The sequence below is a fragment of the Malania oleifera genome, chromosome 6, assembly GCF_029873635.1.
Source record: "Malania oleifera isolate guangnan ecotype guangnan chromosome 6, ASM2987363v1, whole genome shotgun sequence".
Taxonomy (NCBI): Eukaryota; Viridiplantae; Streptophyta; class Magnoliopsida; order Santalales; family Ximeniaceae; genus Malania; species Malania oleifera.
Window position 1 is genome coordinate 84,716,000 of NC_080422.1, and position 12,799 is coordinate 84,728,798.

The window sequence follows — 12,799 nt, forward strand, 5'->3', positions numbered from 1 at the left end:
AGAAGCTTCGTACTAAAGAGATACCATTAGTGAAGGTATTGTGGTGAAATCAGGAGGTTGAGGAAGCTTCTTGGGAACTGGAAACGAAAATACGCCGGAAGTATCCACAGTTATTTTGAGCACTTGTACATGATCCTACTGTGGGTTGGGATAGGTGGTTAGTCGTCGGGAGTGTGTGTGCATTTTGAACTCTTGAGACCGTTGTATACGTAACCACGGTATTCCTCCACCATATGTGAGGGTATGAATGTGTATGTGTATGATGGGACTACGTTGTAGCGGTCGCCAATTTTCGCTTGAGTTGTGTCTACGTATTCGATTGTATGTATAAGTTTGTGAATAAGAGATGACAAATTTCAAGGACGAAATTTTTGTAAGGAGGGGAGATTGTAAGAACCCGAACCATGATAAATGGGTTAAAATAAATAAGAGGGTCAAATTGGAAATTTGGCATATTTCGTCGATGAAGCCAGATTTTGTCGATGAAGCCTTTGTTTTTCTCGTCAACGAAATTCAGAGACTCGTCAACGAGGAGAAGCCGAGGAGTCCCGAAAAAACCAGAGATCCCAGATTCGTCGACAAGGCCACCGATTCGTCGACGAAGGCAGTGGAAGATTCGTCGATGAAAACATCATTTTGTCGACGAGTTGGGTCGGGTTAAAGGGTTATAAATAGAAATTTCCTTTACTTCTTCACTAAGAAACTTCAATCCTATATCTCTCTCTCTCTCTCTAGAACTCTCCCTACTCTCTAGACTTCTTCACCGATCATTGATGGAATCAGAAATCTGAAGTTACCATGAGGATCGTGGAAGGATTCTCTACAAGTTCTATGGATCGGAATCCCGTTTCGGAGATTTTTGAGTTTCGGCGTAAAATCGAGGTAAGGCTTGGTTTTCAATTCTGATCCAGTAGTTTTGTAGAAAACAATCTTGTGAGAATATTCTGTACTGTGATTTGTTGGTTTTGGAATTCAGTTCGCTGTTTAGGGGCCTTGGAGTTTGGGATTTGCTATTCGGGGAAAAGGTAAGGGGAATTATGTTTATATTGGTTATTTTTGAAATCGGACTCAGTGGAATTGTGATTCACGGTCTTGCGTGTGTTTTGTCTACTCATTTGGGGGGATCTAACGGGGAAAACTATGAGTTTTTCATTATTACAGTTTTGGGAAAAGGGGGTGACGAGCTGCATCCCTCGTTTTGTTGAAAACCGAGTATATGTGTGATTTATACTGTGATATTGGGATGGTCGTGCGTTGACTTGTTTAAACTATATTTGTTTGGAAAACCATAATTTAGATTACCAAATGGGTGTGGTCTTTTTGGTTATATGAGCATGCATGTGTGTGTGATATGTTAAATGGCTAGTAGGAACGGGGTTCCGAATTGTCCAGGTACTGAGAGTGTCTGGCTCTATATCCGAGGGCATGAGCCTATACCGGCAGATCAGGTCGAAGGGTGTGGATCCACCATTTAGCACCGGTACGATGCCATGGGAGTCGGGGACTAGCCATGTACCGGTGGTGCCATGCGTTGCGGGTTGGCTACGGGCTAACGCCGGATTGTCGCTGACCGGCTTTGAGTCGAAGGGTGTGACGACACTAGGATTGCTGATCATGTGTATGTGTATGTGTGCGTGTATGCACTATGGAAATTAGTACTGGAATGCATTTAACTGCGTGTATGTTGTATCATGATAACACTCAAATGCCACACACCGATATAACATGTGTTCTTCCTTACTGAGAGGTGTCTCACCCCTGCTATACATTCATTTTTACAGGTCCTTCGAGTAACTGGAACTAGCGTCCTGGTGTAGGAAGCGTAGTGGCCAGTGTACTGCGTTTAGCGCTGGGTAAGTACTAGGACTGTATTTTGGTGAGTTGTCATTTTAAGATGTATTTGGGCACCTGTTTGTACGTTTTTTGATAGAGCCATGTTCTGCTTTTGTATAGACTCTGGTGTGGTACTGCATATGTATATATAGAATGACCTTTTTCCGCTGCGTATATGATTGTGTTGGATGTGTTTAGGGTGCCTAGGAACCCCACGGGGTCGGACTCTCATCCATTATACTGTATCTTTGGATGTTTTATTGGATATAAGGACAGGTTAGGTTACATTCTCACCCCGAGGTCCCATTTCGGGGTTCGGGGCGTGACAAATTCAATATTCAGATCCACAACAACACAACTCATACCCATAATCATACACATTTACGATGATTCTAAGAAAAGCGAAGGAAAAGGGAGAGAGAAGGTACTTAGCTCTTAGGAAGGGCTCTTTGTTGGGTGTCTTCCTTAATCTTGCATCCAACCCTTCGAGCATCTTCTAATGCTTGATTCCCCCCACCATGGAAAATGTAGATTAACCCCCATTGTCAGTTGAACAAGGGTCATCAAATGGTGGTCAAGACTTAGGTTTTCTAAGAAAGGGCAGATGTTTCTGAGAAAGAGTAAAAAACATAGGGATAAGTGAGAGTTTGAGATAACTTCGAGTTCAGGAATCAGAGAGAGAGGGAAGAACTTGAGGGGGAGATAAATATTCAAGATTCGGAGAATGTAAGGTATGGAAAAGAGAGAGCTGCAATCCAAGAAAGGGGTTTCTGTTGGGATCTAGGGTTCCAAACAGAGAAGAGTATAGAAGGGGGGCCAGGCTAGAGTTACGCGAAGAACATGGATTAGGATTCCTCTTCACAAGAGTGAAGACGAGAGGGTAAGAGAAAAGAAGGGATCTCAGAGAGCTTCAAACCTTTAGTGAAAAGGCAAAAGGAAGGAGAGGGGGGACTTCGGGCAACAAGCTAGGGTTTTGATTCGAAGGAGTTGCAGGGAAAGGGGGAAAGGAGTAAAATATTCGAGGAAAAAGAATGGGGGCTTAAGGTTTCTGGTTCACAAGGATGCGAAGAAAGAGAACAGAAAGGAAAGGAAGGAAAAAAAGAAATGAAAAAAATGAAAGAAACCAAAAATTTTGGTTTAAGTATTGGTGGGCATTGGGACAGTGGGATCATGAGACGGGGTGTCTGATCCCCTTCGATATGCAACACGTGGAGAGTCAACCCTCTACACGCACTGTAGGTCACATGGCTCTCTCGAAGCCATTGAATCTGCGCCCTCTGTCAACTTACCAGATGAAGTCACCTCAGCAATCCGTAGTATCTTTATTCCTGGCCATTAGATCATTGCCTTGCATCAATGGCTAGGACCCCTCTATCAGAAGCATTAACCACGACTCGCTCTCCTATGCACGCGTGCCCGTCCCCCCACACGTGTTAGCCAACACGTGGCAACCTGTCCCCGCACCATTAATGCTTGTAGCAACTCGCTGCAAACCATTGGATTATCATCTCCAAGATGTAGCCACATCAGCTATCCTCACTCGCCAGGCCCCTCCACTCGAAGCACGCCACATGGCATATGGTCCTGACAGAACCTTAAACTAGTTTTCCCCCAAGACCGGTCAACGCTTGACCGCTCCACTCCCTTGAACCGGTTTTCACAGATTTTCCTTATATATATATATATATATATATATATTAAATACATAAATAATTCATTTAAAATTCACCCAAAAATCCATAAAAATCATAAAAATTACAGAAAATTAGTAAAATTGGGGAAAATTCTAAAGAACATTTCCAAGTCTATTTTCATTGCTTTTCATCTAAAAATAATTTTTATTTTAAAAATCACAAAAAACCTTGAAAAGAAAAACTACAAAATTTCACAACAATATCTTTTAGATAAAAAATTGTTTTCAAACTTATAAAAAAATCAAAGAAAATACAAAAATTCAGAAAACTCTTAAAAATTCTAAAAAAATATTCTTGTCTTGATGTTCATTATTTCTCTTTAATTCCCTTTTTGTTATTTCAAATTTGGGGATAAATATGAAATTTTTGTTATAAAAATTCAGAAAAATCACAAAAAAATATATAAAATATTTTTGAGATGGGGTGTCATGCCCCGATTTTTCTATCATTTTTTTTTTCAATACAAAAAACAATAATAATCAATCATTTATCAAATATATCTGATACCATATATCAACATGACTCGACCCGAAGTGGGGGTACCGGGTGATCTGTTCATCACTCATAGTAATACCAAATAACGGAAACAAATATGTATACAATCCCAAACACAACATTAGAGTGCTAACATCAACATAATACATCAATAACTCTCTCCCCAGGTCTAGACTTTAATGCAATACTAGGAGTCCCAAAACATCACCACACACATGACATATCTCACCAATACTTACCCTTTACACACAGTCAACCAAACCTGCCCTGGAGCTTTCTAGGCTTGATTCCTGGTATTCCCTGAAATATTAAATTTTAGGAGTGAGACACCTCTCAGTAAGATGGAATAAATTATTGATAATGTGTGGCAACATGAGTTTTGGTATATCATAACACATTCATTTAAATAATTATATCAACTTAGAGAAACATACAGATATGTACTCATAACCATATATATATATATATATATATATATATATATATATATATAAAAGCTTTCATTTCTCATGTATATATATTCTAGCTCACGAGTATCCATATGTATATAATACATCTCGTTTGTAACTCATGGCGGCTCATTTTTCATAAACATATTCTAGCTCATAAATATCCATATGTATAAAACACAACGCGTCTGTAACTCATGGCTATTCAGCATATCTGTAACATATAATTATAGCATCTATAATGAGGAACCATCTTGAGGGCATTCATATCTCATCGTCATGTATTCACCCCACATGACTAGGTTGTGCGGCCCGAAGGCGGGACCTAACCGTGGTTGGCTTACCAGGTTAGATCAAAATTGTACGCTTCTGTAGTACGATTGGCCTACCCAATCCTGGTCCGGACCCCAGGGGGTAACTCTACTCTTCACAGGCCCAATCGAATGTCACTGCCACACTCTATCTAAGATGTGTGGTTGCACTAACACATTTGCTAGCAATGGTACCGTGCTCTCTGTATATCACTAATCCATCAGGGTTCTCATTTCTACATTTCTGTATGCATATTTCATAATGTATGTATATCTCATCATGTCTCTGTATAGTTCTCATTATATCTGTATATATCTCATCTCATGTCTGTATATATTTCATTTCATCATTTCTGTAAAAACATCTCTATGTATATCACATATCATCATTTTTGTATACACATATCTTTATTACTTATATCATCATTTATGTATAAATATATCTGTGCATTTCATACCATCATTTATGTATAAAACATATCTGTATAAATCTCATATCATCATATCTGTATAAAACATATCTGTGTTTCTCATATATTTATATTTGTATAAAACATATCAGTATATCTCATATTATCATATTTGTATGAAAACATATTTGTAAATCTCATAACATCATTTCTGTATAAAAACACATATGTATATCTCATAACATCATTTCTATATAAAAACACATCTATATATCTCATAACATCATTTCTATATAAAAACACATATGTGTATCTCATATCATCATTTCTCAGTGCAAATCATATATTTCAGTATAAATCACATTCTTAGTATAAAACTGTTATTTCATATTCCTCATGTCACACAATTTTTGACTAATAATCATAATATAATAATTACAGGGAAAATACTCCTATCATAGTTTTTCTAAAACCATATACCATGTTCTTATTTTCGCATACTTTAAGTCAACCAGTTAAATTCCAAAAAATATCTGTTATAATTTATTCCCCTGACCTTCTTATTGAGAGAATGCCTGTAGGGATCCTAAACCAATGCCCACGGCGTTCGGAGCTCAAAACCTTGAAATCATATTTTTCCCAATTCAATCAGATCAACCCAAGAATTACAATTATCTTAATATTCCTAGGCCCACACTCTCCATGAACTAGTTAAATTCTAAATAGTTAACACATTCATCATCCTTACCTCAACTTTGGAGTGGTGCTTGGAAACCCCAAAACACAAAACTGCTCCGATTAAACGGTGGAGAAACGTTGCCAAAATCCCGAAATAATATTTTCCAACTGATTCGGGCTTGATTCGAGAGAGAAATTAAAGAGAGAGAGAGAGAGAGAGAGGGTAAGGGTTGCAGCCCTAGAGAGAGAGAGGGAAAGGTTGATTTTCATCCCAAATAAAATGACTTAAATTCCTTATATAGTCCTCTATCCCACAGCAAAATCGTCAACTGTTCGGTCTTTAAACAAACCCAATTTCACCGTTTTACCCTTACCTAGCTGCGGTAACTCAAAACCGTCGACGGTTGTTGGCCTCCCACCAAACCGTCAACGGTTTGGTCTACACCAAACCTAATTTCCTTTTTTTTTTTCTTTTTTTTTCTCATTAGTTAAATTTTTCAAGTCTCTACATCCTCCCCTTCTTATAAAAAATTTTGTCATCAAAATTTGCTATCTATCACATAATACCAACCTTAAGGGAAAACACTGAAATTTTATTAATTACCCTCACTTATGGCAAAAGAATACCATGGTTACAAAGGAGAGTCCAAGGAGATTACAATCAATCACATAAAAAGAAAACTCTCCCAAAACCATTCAGAACCCAAAAACCAAAACACTAACTACCCTACACTAAACAAGTCAATAGACATACACTATAGTAACCTAGACAATTATGGGAATTAAATAATAGAGAAATGAGAGGAAAAAGGAAATTTTAAAGGGAATGCAGCAAAGCTTCGTCGATGAATGCAAAGCGTTCAATGACGAAGAGTCTTCTTGGGCTTGTCAACGTGGACGTATGTCTCGTTGACGAGAGTTTACCGAGGGGCTATTTTCGGGGCTTGAAACTCGTCGACGAGGAATAGGTGTTCATCAAAAAACTTCCTTCTTGGACTCGTTGACAAGGTGACGTGGCTCGTCGATGAGGCCACGTGGACAACACTTTATATCTAGCCCCAAAATCAATTTTCAGCTGAAAAATTCATTTTATCAATTTACTCTCTCTCTAACTCGGTTTCTCTCACTTCTCTCTACGATTTCAGCTTCGTTCTTCACTGGTTCGATGATCGGAAGCCGCCACACTATTCCTGATAAGATTCTCTTCAAGTTTGCTGGAGTAGTTTGTTGGTTAGGCCAACTTGGACACCATCCCAAAATCAGGGTAAGAAGGTTATTTGGGTATTTTTAGTATTACTGGGTTTATTTAAGCTTAGATTTGGTATTGTATAAGAATATACTAGTGTTTTATGAAGTAAAATTAGGGTATTTTTGGGACCCTGCAGTCATGGGTTGAGGACCCCAGTATATATATTTTTCCAGGAGCCTAGGTATAATAAAGTTTAAGAATTGTGAATAGGCAGGTTCAGGAAATATGAGTGATATAATTTTCTGGGAAAATTCAGTGATTTACTGAGGAATGTGTATATATGTATTATTTCAGGATTTTGGGGATAGTACGCCTTGAGCATGAGAATAAAGTTGGAGGCGAACCTCCCTGCTAATTAGGTAAGGGAAATATGCTATACTAGGAATGTTAGAATATTTATTAATAAATTATATGTTTTCCAGATTATTATTCAGTTCAGAAACTATTTGTATATCAAAAAATATAGTATCAATATATGAGATATATATTTATGTAGTTGTGTGGCATGAGACAGTATTAGATTAGTATATGGAATATATAGTTTCCAGATTATTATGTTTTATAGTATCTAAACAGAAATATATTTATGAGACCTTATCAGAACAGTACAGAAACAATACAGTTTTCAAATTGGTATGATTTATATTATTATGCCGAGATATGTTTTATCAAATTTTACAAGAGTATGAATTACAGTATTTATACAGATAGATATTTTACATCATATGTAGATTACCATGATTTTCCAAAATACTAAAACCATAACACTATGTTATTACAGTTTATACAACTCAGATGATACAATATTTTCATATCAGTTTCTGGTGTTATGGTCATTTTCCATAACACTATGGTATTATAGTGTACATAGTACATATATTACAGTATATTCAGGATTAGCTTTTAGTGTTATGATTATTTTGGAATCATGATGAAACAACAAGATAATTATGTATATCAGTACTATATAACATCAGACCCTAATGAATCAGTCCAGTAAATATTCAGTTATGAGATCACGGTACCGTTGCTATTACAATATTAGAGTGCAACCACACATCTTAGATAGTGTGTAGAAGGTTTCCGTCAACTGTGCTTGGAGGGATTGCAGACTCCCTAGAAGACTGGGTTGAGGTGTCCGGTTTGACGAGGTAGTTACTAGTTTCGTGCCTAGGAGAGGTTGCAGTTTGGCCAGGCTGAGGATTAGTAGAGTTACAGTTGACTTACCTGGTAGGCCAACAAGGGTTAAGTCCCACCTACGGGCCACACAACCCTGTCATGAGGGGTTAAATCATGATGTACAATTTTTCAGGGTAAAATGTCACAGTTATTTATATGTATATAGATTTACAGAATACTAGCAAATATAGTATGATACTAGAAGTATGAAAAAGTAGAAAACTCAGATATTACAATTATACTTTAAACTATGATAGATGCAAGTTATACTGTATATTGTTTTACCAGCTTTTACAGTTTCAGATATTGTCAGTATAGTATTTACGTAACTCAGTTGCCACACACTAGTAATAGTATATTTCCTCTTACTGAGTATTGTCTCATCCCAGTGATTTAATATTTTTCAGGTGATCTAGTTAGGCGAGCGAATCAGGCTCGCAGATAGAGAAGGGGAGTACAATACCCTATTTGTTGGGTAAGTGTATATAGGAGATAGTATTTTTGAGTAGATAATACTGGAGTGATGCGTATATATGTGTATGGTTGGGATGAGTTACTAAAATTCTAGTATTATTTGTCTGGATGGACAGTTTTATATTTTTTCGTTGCATAGGTGTGTAGTATAATCAGGTTTCCTCAGTGCTCACTTGGGGTTTGAGATGTTATAGCAGATTATACATGAGTGACATAATGTTATGTTTTGCAGTTTATTTAAAATATATATATATATATATATATATAGAATTTCGGGTCGTTACATACACTATCATTTACTTTTATTCTTACTAATTCAACTCGGAGTCCCGTTGAATAGGTGTGGACATCTCCGGCGCATCTTATCCTCCAATTCCCATGAAACTTCTTCAACTGCATGATTACACTAGAGCATTTTTACTAGTGGGATTTTTTAGTTCGTAATTCCTATTCCTTCCGATCCAGAATCTGCACTGGCACTTCTTCGTACGACAAAGTCTCTCTAAGCTCCAACGCCTCATAATTTATCACATGTGAGGGATCTAAGATGTACTTCCTCAACATAAATACATGGAATACGTCATGGATTCTAGATAGTACAAGTGGTAACGCTAACCTATAGGCAACTGGACCCACTCTTTCCAATATCTCAAATGGTCCAACAAATCTAGGGTTCAGCTTATCCTTTTTCCCAAATCTCATAATTCCTTTCATCGGTGCAACTTTCAAAAATACGTGATCCCCCACACCAAACTTTAGCTCTCATCGACGGGTGTCAACATAACTTTTCTGTCAACTTTGAACTGTTTTGATCCTATCTCAGATAAGTCTAACTTTCTCAAAGTTTTGTTGAACAATTTCTGGACCCAAAACTTGCCTTTCACCAATTTCATCCCAATATAATGGAGATCGGCACCTCCGACCATACAATGCTTCATATGGTACCATTCCAATACTGGTTTGTTAGCTGTTATTATAAGCAAATTCAACCAATGGTAAAAACTATATCCAACTACCTCTGAAGTCCAGCACACAAGCTCGCAGCATATCGTCTAGTATATGTATGGTCCTCTCTGTCTGTCTATCAGTCTGAGGATAAAATGTTATGCTGAACATCAGCTGTGAATCTATGGCTCTCTTCAAACTCCTCTAGAAGCGAGATGTGAACCGTGGGTATCGGTCTGATACAATGGACACTGGCACACCATGCAATTTAATTATCTCTTGTATCTACAACTTTACCAATATGCTAATGGAATAGTTAACTCTGATAGAAAGAAAATGGGCAGTCTTCGTTAATCAGTCAACGACTACCCAAATGGCGTCCTATCCATGCAGTGCTAGTGGTAACCCTATGATAAAAACCATTGAAGTGTGCTCCCACTTCCATTTGGAGATGTGAAATGGTTGCAACGTTCCTGTCGGTCTTTGATGCTCATCTTTCACCTGCTAACAAGTCAAACACTGCTCTACATATTCAGCGATTTCTTTCTTCATATTACTCCACCAAAAAGACTCCCATAGATCCCTGTACATCTTAGTGCTTCCAGGGTGCACTATATAAAGGGATCAATGCACTTCCTTCAGGATAATCCTTCTAATATCAGCATCAGCAGGTACACAAAGTCTGGTACGGAACCTCAAAGCTCCATCATCTGAGATATTAAACCCTACTCTTTGACCATTCTGTACTTTATCCATAATTTTTACTAATTCCACATCTCTCATCTAAACAACTTTTAATTCTTCCCTATAAGGTGGGCTAAAGTACCAGATTAGCAATGAGTGCCTAGTGATTTCCCTTTACCAATTCCACACCAAGCCTTTCTAAATCCATCTGGATCAGATGTTGAGTCACCACTGCTGATATTGATGAACCCACTGATTTTTGACTCAAAGCATGAACTACATCATTAGCTTTTCCTAGGTGGTAACTGATAGTACAGTCGTACTTTTAATTAATTCTAACCACCTCCTCTGCCTCATATTTAGCTCCTTTTGTGTGAAAAAGTACTTCAGAATTTTGTGGTAAGTGAAAATCTCACACCTACCCTCATACAAATAATGTCTTCAAATTTTCAACGCATAAACCACCACTACCAGTTCCAGATCATGGGTAGGGTAATTCTTTTCACATTCTTTGAGCTGCCACGAAGCATAAGCTACAAATCTCCCTTGCTGCATCAGAACACACCCGAGCCCTTTGTGTGACACATCACTGTAAATTACAAAGCCTTCTTCTCTCGAAGGAATTGCAAAAACTAGTGGAGTGATGAGTCGCTGCTTTAATTCCTGAAAACTTTGGTCACACTCATTGGTCCATTCAAACTTCACACTTTTCCTAGTCAATTTTTTCAAATGGCCTAACAATTTAGAGAAGTCTTCTACAAATCGGCCATAGTATCCTACCAATCCTAAGAAACTTCTAACCTCCTGCATATTTTTCGATCTTACCCAGTCCACTACTGCCTCAATCTTGCTTGGATCCATAGAAATACCACCCTTAGATACCATGTCTTTAAGGAAAGTGATTTGCTTCAACCAGAACTCACACTTTTTGAATTTTGCATACAACCTTCTTTCTCTCAACACCTACAAAACTATTCTCAAATGATCCTCGTGCTCTTCGGGGCTATTTGAATACACCAAAATGTCATCAATTAAAACCACAACAAAATGGTCAGGTACTGATGGAATACCCTATTCATTAGGTCCATGAATACAGTAGGAGCATTCGTCAGTACGAACGGTATAACCAAAAACTCATAGTGGCCATACCGAGTTTGGAACGCTATCTTTGGAACATCCTCTGCCTTAACCTTCACTTGATGGTACTCGGATCGTAGATAAATTTTGGAGAAAGTCTGTGTCCCCTGAAGCTGGTCAAACAAATTATCAATGCGGGGAAACGGGTATTTATTCTTAATTGTCACTTTATTTATTTCTCTGTAGTCGATGCATATTCTCATTGACCCATCTTTCTTTTTCACAAATAATATCGGTGCTCCTCAGGGTGACACGCTAGGCCTGCTAAACCCCTTGTCTAACAAAATTGTAGTTGTTCTTTCAACTCTTTTAATTTTGTCGGTGCCATTATGTACATTACTTTAGAAATTGGCGCTGCTCTAGGAGATAAGTTGATAGCAAACTCGACTTCATGATCAGAAGGCAATCCTGACAAATCCTCCAGAAACACATTAGGAAAATACCTCACTATCGGAATATCTTTCAATTTTAATTCCCCTTCCAGCACTTCCTTTACATAGGCTAGGTATCCCTGACATCCCTCCATTAGCAACCTCCTCACCTGGATAGCTGATAATACCTGGGGTGGGGTACGTACACATGTCCCCACAAATATGTACTCCTGCTCTCCTAAAGGTCTAAATAATACCTCTTTCTGATAGCAGACAATATTGACATAGTTGGCAGCTAACCAGTCCTTTCCCAAAATCACTTCAAAACCATACATGTTTAGAACTACCAAGTTAGCTGGCAAGGACCTCCCCTGAATACTCGTCTGGACAGTCTTTGAGTACTTTCCTACATAACACTACAATCCTGGTCGGTGTAGCCATTGATAAACTAACATCCAGTGGTTGTGCTTCTATTTCACATATCTTGATAAATTCTCGGGCTATGAAGGAGTGAGTCACCCTTGAATCAAATAAGACAATAAATTTATATGAAAAAATAGGAATGATACCTTTCACTACATCGCCGACCACCTTTGCATCTCCCGATGTCAGAGCATAGACCAGTGCCAGGGCGGTATTCCTCTGCTGACTGCCTCGGGGTGCCTCGTTATCTCCTCAGTGTGGTCTAGGAGCAGTTTCATTACCCAACTGTGCACAACAACCTCGTGTTATGTGTTCGGATCAATTGCATCAATAATAGGTCACCTCTCTAACCCGACATTCTCCTAGATGTCTCCTATGGCACCTAGGACAGGGAGGGTGCAATGGTCTGCCCTATACAGCTCGGTCTCCCATCCCCTTGTCTCTGACCTCCTTTGCTACCATACCTC